This window comes from Orcinus orca, chromosome 2 (assembly GCF_937001465.1).
Source record: "Orcinus orca chromosome 2, mOrcOrc1.1, whole genome shotgun sequence".
Taxonomy (NCBI): Eukaryota; Metazoa; Chordata; class Mammalia; order Artiodactyla; family Delphinidae; genus Orcinus; species Orcinus orca.
Window position 1 is genome coordinate 154,106,650 of NC_064560.1, and position 8,655 is coordinate 154,115,304.

Here is an 8,655-nt window from a genome sequence, read left to right on the forward strand (position 1 = left end):
TATGTAAGTCTTGGAGATGATTCTTCTTAATCACTTATAATCAGAGGCCCAAGGAAGAGGGTCTCAGAGAAGTGCTTAAATCCTATATTAGTTTCCTAGGGCTGCCCTAACAAATGACCACAAACTGGGTGGCATTAACCAATAGAAATGTATTCTCCCATGGTTGTGGAGGCTCGAGAAGTCTGCAATGAAGGTGTTGGCAGGGCTGCGCTCCCTCTGAAGGACCAAAGGGAAAATCCTGCCTTTCTCCTTCTGGCTTCTGGTGGCTTCAGGCGTTCCTTGGCTTACGGCAGCATAAATACAGTCTCTGCCTCTGTCTTCACTTGGCCTTCTTCTCCCTGTGTCTTTGTGCTTCAGATCTCCCTTTCCTCTTATAAGGACACCAGCCGTTGAATTTAGGGCCCACCCTAACTCCAGGATGATCTCATCTTGAGATCTTTAACTTAATTGCATCTGGAGATGCAATTGTGGCTGGGGGTGGGGGGTGTCACTGAAATGCTGACTTCTTCTCTCATTCAGGTCTCTTATTGAATGTGACAATAAGGTCACATTCACAGGTAGTAGGGATTAGTACTCGGACATATCTTTTTTTGTGACATAATTTAACCTATTACAAATTCCCATGGGTAGATAAGCCACCGGTTCCTTTCTGACCTGCCATCCGGCACCTGGGATTCCTCTAGACCCAAGGGGCTGGGTTGGATGGATAGTTCACTCAAGACATGAACCAGGTCTCCATCTGGAAGACATTAAAGACAGGGACCCCTTTTCTGGGATTCCCTTCTCCCCTTTCTCCTCTCTCCCTACAAGTATTTACTGAATGCTTACTATATGCCAGTCATAATTCTAGGGTACTGGGGATTTAACAGCAAGCAAAGCAAAGTTCCTACACTTATCAAGCTAATATTCTAGTGGGAAGACAAATTATAAACAAATAAAACCTAACGTGTCAGATGATGAGGGCTATGAAAAATAAACAGAGGAAGGGAACAGGGAATGATGCTGTTTTAGACAGGAAGGTCATAGGAAGCCTCTATGATGAGCAGAGACCTGAATGAGAGAAGGAGTCAGCATTTCAGTGACACCCCCCACCCCCAGCCACAGCAGATGCAATGGGTGCAAAGTTCTTGTGATGGTTACAAAAAATATGTCCATGAATGCTTGGTGCTCTTTAAGAGGTGGAGCTTCACTCCCCTCTCCTGGAGTGTATGCTGAATTTGAAATAAACAGAATATGGTAAAACTGATGATACGTTACTTCTGAGATTAGGTTTTAAAAAGATTACAGCTTCCACTCTGGGTGCTCATTTTCTCTTAGGTCACTCTCCCTGGGGAAGCAAGCTGCCAGGAGAGCTGCCCTCTGCTCTACGGAGAGGCTCACGCAGCAAGAAATTGAGGGCTGTGTCTGGCCAGCAGTCGGGGAGGAAAGGAAGCCCTCAGTCCGCAAATCCACGAGGACCTGAGGCTTGCCAACAACCTCGTGAATGAGCTTAGAAGTAGCCCCTCCCCCAGTTGAGCCTTCAGATGACACTGTAGCCACAGACAAAAGCTTGACAGCAACCTTATCAGAGACCTTGATTCAGAACCCCCCTGGCTTTCTGACCCTCAAAAACTGAGAAATAATAAAGCTTTGTTATTTCAAGATGCTAAGTGTTGGGATAATTTGTTATGCAGAAAAGTATAATTCATTAAGGCCCCAAGGCTGCAGCTTGCTTGCCAAGTTGAAACGTGACTGGAACAAAGTGAACAGGAGGGAGCATGGTAGGTGATGAGGTCAGAGAGCAAACAGGGAGCCAGCTCCCATGGAGAGAAACAGTAACACTCTGGCTTCTAAGCTGAATGAGGTAAGGATCCAGAGTGCAGAGTTTTGAGTAGCTGAGTGACATGATGAAAGGACAGGCTTGACGGGACAGACTGTACAGGGGAGTGTAGAATGTGGGAGACCAACTGGAAGGCTACTGTCATAGGTGACTGCTTGGATTAGAGGAGAAGACCTGGGATATAGAGGTAGTGGTGACAGTGCTGAGAGGGGACTGGACTCCAGATAGATTCTGATGGTGGAACCAGTCATGGAGGAAAGAATGGCGGAAACATTTCTGAAGAGGCTGCCCTCTTTGCTAGAATTAGGATAATTTTATGAAAGTTTAGGGAAAAAGATGAAGTAATAAAATTGGTTTCCAAAGCATCTGGCAGCCTGTCCTTTTGGCTTCTTGCAGAGTCTCTTGTCCTCACATGTATCTTCATGTTCTTTTTCCTTTCCCCTTTTACCTACTAAAATCTCTCCCAGGGAAAAATCTATGGAACCTGTCCCCAGTAAGGTATAAATAATTGATGAGACAAAAATCAATAGCATTTCTTTACACTAGCAATAATAAACTAGAAAATATATAATAGAAAAATAAGACGTATTTCACAGTAGCAACAGACCATTAGAATATCTAGGAATTAACAAAGAATACACTAGAGCTCTATAAGAAAAAATTTTAAACTCTATTAAAAGACATAAAAGATCCGAATGAATGAAGAGGTATTCCACACTCATGAACAGAATGGCATAATATGAAAATGCAGATTCTCTCCAAATTAATCTATAAATTAAATTCAATCTCTGTCAAAATGGCAGGGTTGGCTTGTTTGTTTTTTGAGAAACACTGAAAATTTATCCTAAAATTTATTTGGAAACACAAGTCCATGATTTAGTAAGTCTACCTTGAGAAAGAAAGGCAAAGAGTATTTAAGAATACTACTAAGCTATATGATTCAAACATTATGGTACTGGTTCAAGAACAGACAAAATGGACAACTGGAACAGAATGACAGAACTCAGAGATAGAACTGTGTTTAGATTGGAACTTGGTCCCCACATGTAAGTCTGGGAAAGGATGGACTGTTTACTAGATAGGAAAACTGGCTCACTATATTGAGAAAAATTAAACCAAATCCCTATCAATTACATAAATGTTGGCTCCAAAAGGGTTAAAGACATATGTTCAAAGCTATCATGAAGCTAATAGAAAAATATATATATATATACTTGTGACCTATGCATGGGAAAGGACTTCTTAAAATGCACAAACCATGAGTGGAAACAAGATTTTCTTGACATTGTTGAGGTTGCCCTTTCTGCTCACTGTGGCAGCTGTTGAGTGCTGGGCCTCCAGGGTCACCCATTAAGACAATTTTATCTGAGCCAACCTGATAGCTCTTCAGAGTTGTCCACTCTGCTGATGGGTAAACTCACTCCCAGAGACACAGGCATTCCCTCAATCCCTTACCTGAGACACTGTGCAAATGGAGTCCCATTCCTCTCACTTCCTGGAAACCTGTAAAAGCTACCCTTTCCCAGCTACCCAAGTTTGGGGAAATGCCTAGTTCTTTTTTTTAATAAACTTATCTATTTATTTATTTTTATTTTTGGCTGCGTTGGGTCTTCTTTGCTGTGCACGGGCTTTCTCTAGTCGCAGTGAGTGCGGGTTACTTTTCGTTGCGGTGCACGGGCTTCTCATTGCGGTGGCTTCTCTTGTTGTGGAGCACGGGCTCTAGGTGTGCAGGCTTCAGTAGTTGTGGCTCGCGGGCCCAGTAGTTGTGCATGGGCTCCGTAGTTGTGGCTCGCGGGCCCAGTAGTTGTGCATGGGCTCAGTAGTTGTGGCTCGCGGGCTCAGTAGTTGTGGCTCACAGGCTCTAGAGCTCAGGCTCAGTAGTTGTGGTGCACAGGCTCAGTTGCTCCACAGCATGTGGGATCTTCCTGGACCAGGGCTCAAACCCGTGTCCCCTGCATTGGCAGGTGGATTCTTAACCACTGTGCCACCAGGGAAGCCCCAAAATGCCTAGCTCTAAGCTCAGCCTTATCCCATCCTCCTCTACACTCACTTAGATCAATCCTCCATGCTGGGCTTGAAGTACAAAAACTCTTTCCTTTTCTCTGGGAGAAGAAGAGTAGTAAGGACCACTCAGACACAATATACAACAAATTTAGCACAAACAACACAATGAGTAATTGAGGAAGAAAAACCCTGATGTAACATTTCCTCCTGCACTCCACCATAGTTACAGGTTCTGAAAATTCACAGAAGTTCTGATTTCGGTTTTTATACCTGGGGCATCCTAAGGGCTTTTGGAATTACTCTGAGATTTGGAAATGAACATTGGAGTGTTTTGTGCCTGGCACTCATTCTTAAGTTGCAGGTCCTATACAAAGACATTGGACAAGGAGAACCCAATCCCTGCCTCAAGCACCCCACACCCCACAGTGCGGGTGACTGGCATATAGAGAGAAAAATACAGTGGGAAGTGGGAAGTCTAAGGAGGCCTGTACACGTGTAATGCTGTGGGATGCCCCCTGCTTCCTTGAGTATGACAATTACTGCAAAGCTGAGCTTCCTTTGCTGCTCTGTGTTTTGAAGCTGATCATACTTTTCGATAGTTTAAAATTCTGATTGAACTAGTACAGTTCATGAAGGTAATTGAACTCCTGTTAGTTTTGAACATCCTCAAAAATAAGTGAAAAAGCTAAAACAATAAAAATACAAGATACATGTTTGACCAAACTAGGCAACTTCTTTAATTCTGTACTAATTAGGAAGCTTTTGACTGCAAGTAGCAGAAAGTCTGACTAAGACTGGCTTAAAAAATAGGGAAATGTATTAAGTCATATAACAGGAACTCCAAAGATATGTCAGGCTGGACAATATCATCAGTCACCCAGATTTTTTCTGATTCTTTTTGCTGTTGTCCATAGGATTCATCTGAAGGCTGGTTCCCCTTGTGTTCCTCTTGTGGCTGCCCATAGCAATTTGGGCTACCTGATTTCTTGTTCACATCCTCTAGGTGAGAAAGTCATAAAAGTCCTGATGGGCCAACTTAGTTCACATGCCTGCCTCTGGATCAATAACTGTCACCAAAGGGATTGCCACGTGCTATTTGGCTCAAACCTCGGTCACTGAACCAAACACAGGTGAAGGAGGGGGAAGAATTACTGAAATCGGTTTAGGCCAACCACAGCCCACTTCTTGACTGAGAATCGAGGGATGGAGCTATCTTCCCCTGAATCTCCTGGGCTGTGTGTGGGCATGTTGGATGCTTGAAAAAAGTTGGGGTTTTATTAGAAGGAGAGAAAAGGGGAATGGTACTGAATGGGCAGCCAAAGTGAAACTACAAGCCCTGATCTACAACAAAGAGGAAGTGATGCCAGATGCAGTGAGGATCAGTGAGGGCTGGTGCAGGTGCCAGGCAGAGGCCCGTTAGTGTGGATCCCAGACAGATTCCTCCGTGTGGCGTGCCTACGCCACGAGGGAGAATTCCACACTCCCTTGTCAGAGAAGGAGGCTGGCTTAGGCGGCTGCAGGAGTGCCCAGGTGGCACTGAGGAGTGGCAGGGTTGGGAGGGGTAAAAGAAGAAACACACACCCTTGCTGTATTTGCTGGAAACAGCCTGTCAGTGAAATAAGGTAGGAAAAAAACACCTATGAATTGTGAATAGTCCCGCAGCTGTTGATCGGTACTGACTGGGGAACAGAAAGGGCTAAAGCGTCTCTCACACACACACACACATGCGCGCACACGTACAACTTTGCGTTACAAGGAACAGCTGACAACACCGGTTCAGTTCCTCCTTCACTCAAACCTCCTATAAATTATTCTTCCAGGAATACTCATCTTATGTCTGACTCTGCCACTTACTACCTGCACGCTCTTGGAAAGTTATTTAACCTCTCGGTACTTCATTCTGCTCTTAGGTAAAATAAGGATAACAATAGTACTTACCCTCATCGGGCTGTTAAATAAGGGTTAAATAAGGTAATATGTGTAAAGCACTTAGAAAATTACTTGGAATTAGTAAGCACGATGTAAGTGATAATGATGAAGGTGGTGACTAAAAGAGGAGTCATAAAAAATAAACGATATGTATTTATAAAGAAAGGAGCAGGAAAAAACAAATGCACGAAATAGAATAATATTGCTATTGAGCTATGGAAATTTTGAGCAAACCCAAACCTGTGAGTTGCTATGGACAGTGACTCCTTTGCACACCCCAGTTTTCTCCCTTTTTGAATGGGAGTGGCTCTGGCTGTCATCCTTTGCCATCCCACCTCTGTATGTCGGGTATTTGGGCAGATGACTTGTCCCATTAGTCTCACAGGTTCACAGGCAAAGGAGTTGTGCTCTGGGGGCTGGACTTAATGAACCACACCTGCGGCGCTTCAGCCCCACCTGGGACTGATTTAGACGTTGAGATTCTGGACCTCAAAGTGATGCTGTAATGCGATGAGACTTCTAGAGAACTTTAAGAGGTGGGTGCATTTTGCATGTGGGAGGGACACCAATCATTGGGGCCCAGAAGCAGACAGACTGTAGGTTGGCACCCAATTAATCCCTTGTGTAATCCTCTCCCCTTGCATGTGAGTGGGGCCTGTGGCTTTCTTCTAACCAACAGGTTACGGCATGGCTGATGGAATGTGGCTTCTGTATACTGTACGTCCACCTTGCTAGTGGACTCTGCTGACATTGCCCCTTGCTGGCACTGATGAAGATTCCTGCCATAGGAGAGGCCCACGTGGCAAGAAACTTAGAGTGGCCTCCTCCAGCCAGCCAGCAAGAAGCTGAGGCCCTCAATGTGACATCCGCTCAATGAACTGAATCCTGCCAACAGCCACGTGAGCTTGGAAGCAAATCCTTCCTCAGGCCAGCCTCAGATGAGACCCTAGCCCTGGCTGACACTTTACAGCTTTGTGAGAGACCCTGAAGCAGAAGATCCAGGTAAACGTGTGCCTGGATTTCTGACCCACAGAAACTGTGTGGTAATAAATGTGTGTTATTTTGTTCCTAAATTTCTTATGATTTTTTATGTAGCAATAAAAAACGACTGCACAAATTTATATGGAAACTTAGTTTCTGATAGAGGTAGCATGGGTGAGGATTGGATTATTCAGTAAATGGTGCTGGAACAACTGGAGAGGCACCTGAGGAAGATAGAGATGGAGCCCTACTTATCCTGCCACTACAATAAATCCCGGCTGGATCAGATTAAAATGCTAAACATAGAATAACAAATCTTCAAGGAAATGATATGGGGGGAAATTTTGTCATTTCAGGGGACATACAATCTAAATGCTAAACTTTCTGGATGCCAAGAATAAAAAGATAACTTCAACAACATAAAACTAAAGAGAGTTCAGTATGAAATAAACAATGTAAGTACAAAGGGAAGAGAAAAGTCAAGTGGAAAGAAATTGTCCTGTATATACATTGACAAAGGACTATCTTCCTTAACATACAGAGTCCAGTGAATCAGAACAAACGATGCCATAGAGAATGGGCAGAGAACATAGTTCACAGAACAGAAAATGCCAGCAGCTCTCAAACATAGGTAAAGATGCTCAGCCTCATTTGTTAAAGAAGAAACTAAATGAAAATTACAACGAGATACCATTTTTTAACTTATCAATTGGCAAACGTAAAAAAGTTGAATAGGGGAAACTCTCATGGATGTGCATATACATTTGTATAATCTCTATGGAGGGAAATTTGACAAAATATCTATCAAAATGTCAAAATGCGACACCCCACCTCTAGAAATCTGACCTACATGTATACCTGCACATGATATATGTTCAAAGATATTCAATGAAGCACAGTTTGGAATAGGGAAAGATTGAAAATAACCAACATGCGTATTAACAGGCTATTGTTTAAATATCTAGTTAAAAATCAACAAATGAACAGGGGAGTTCTATTTGTACTGATATGAAACAGTTTTCTAAGTTTATTAAAAACAAAGAATGGAACGTTGTGTAACATATACTCTTTGTACAAAAATGTACATATACCAGACATGCTGGTACATGCAAAAAACACTTCTCGAAAAATATGCAAAAGACAAATAACAGTGCTTGCTTCCAGGATGGAGAACTAGGTGACTGGGGTGAACACAAGTGAGAGGGGCACTTACTTCTTATTTTACAGTTTTTCAAATATTTTGCATGGATATTACGAATGTATTCTCTATTCATAATTATCAATAAAAACACTTAAAAGAGGGTAGTGTTTTGACACCAAAGGCTCTCTCCAGGACTTAAAAGGGAGGAGTGCTTTCAGGCAGGAAGAAAGAGCCAGTGAATGCCCCCTCTGTTGGCATTAAAGGAGAGAACGCCTACTGCATTTTTAAAGAGCTTCTTAAAATAGTGTACTGCAAAGCTCAGTGGGCTCAGCCCTTTCTGGTTGCTGGTTAGAGAACTGTCAGGATCATTCTCCTCCAGCTACCTTGCAATCCTCTATATTCCAGGTTGTTTTTCCTGTGAAAATGTTTGGAGCTTAGAGGATGTGTCTGTTAAGAGCCCACAGCTCCATGCAGAGCAGGCGGGGATGCTTCAGAGGAGTGGTCCCTACACAGCTTTCCCCTGGTTGTTTTCTTTCATTTCAGCCAGTGCTGCCGCTCCTCTTTCTCGGTCTGGCCTTTGACACAAGCTCTGCAGTTGCTGCCACCGACCCCTCCTCCCTCGTTCCCTCTCTCAGTCTGGAACAACCCTTGCTGGCACCTCTGCAGCTGTGACTCATTGCAAATGCTTTGCATTCCGGGAGGTTCTGCAGGATTTGGGGTCTCCCCTGCTGCTCAAAGCATTAGGCAAGTTGAAAGGGAGGAGCAAAAGAGGTCCCCCAGC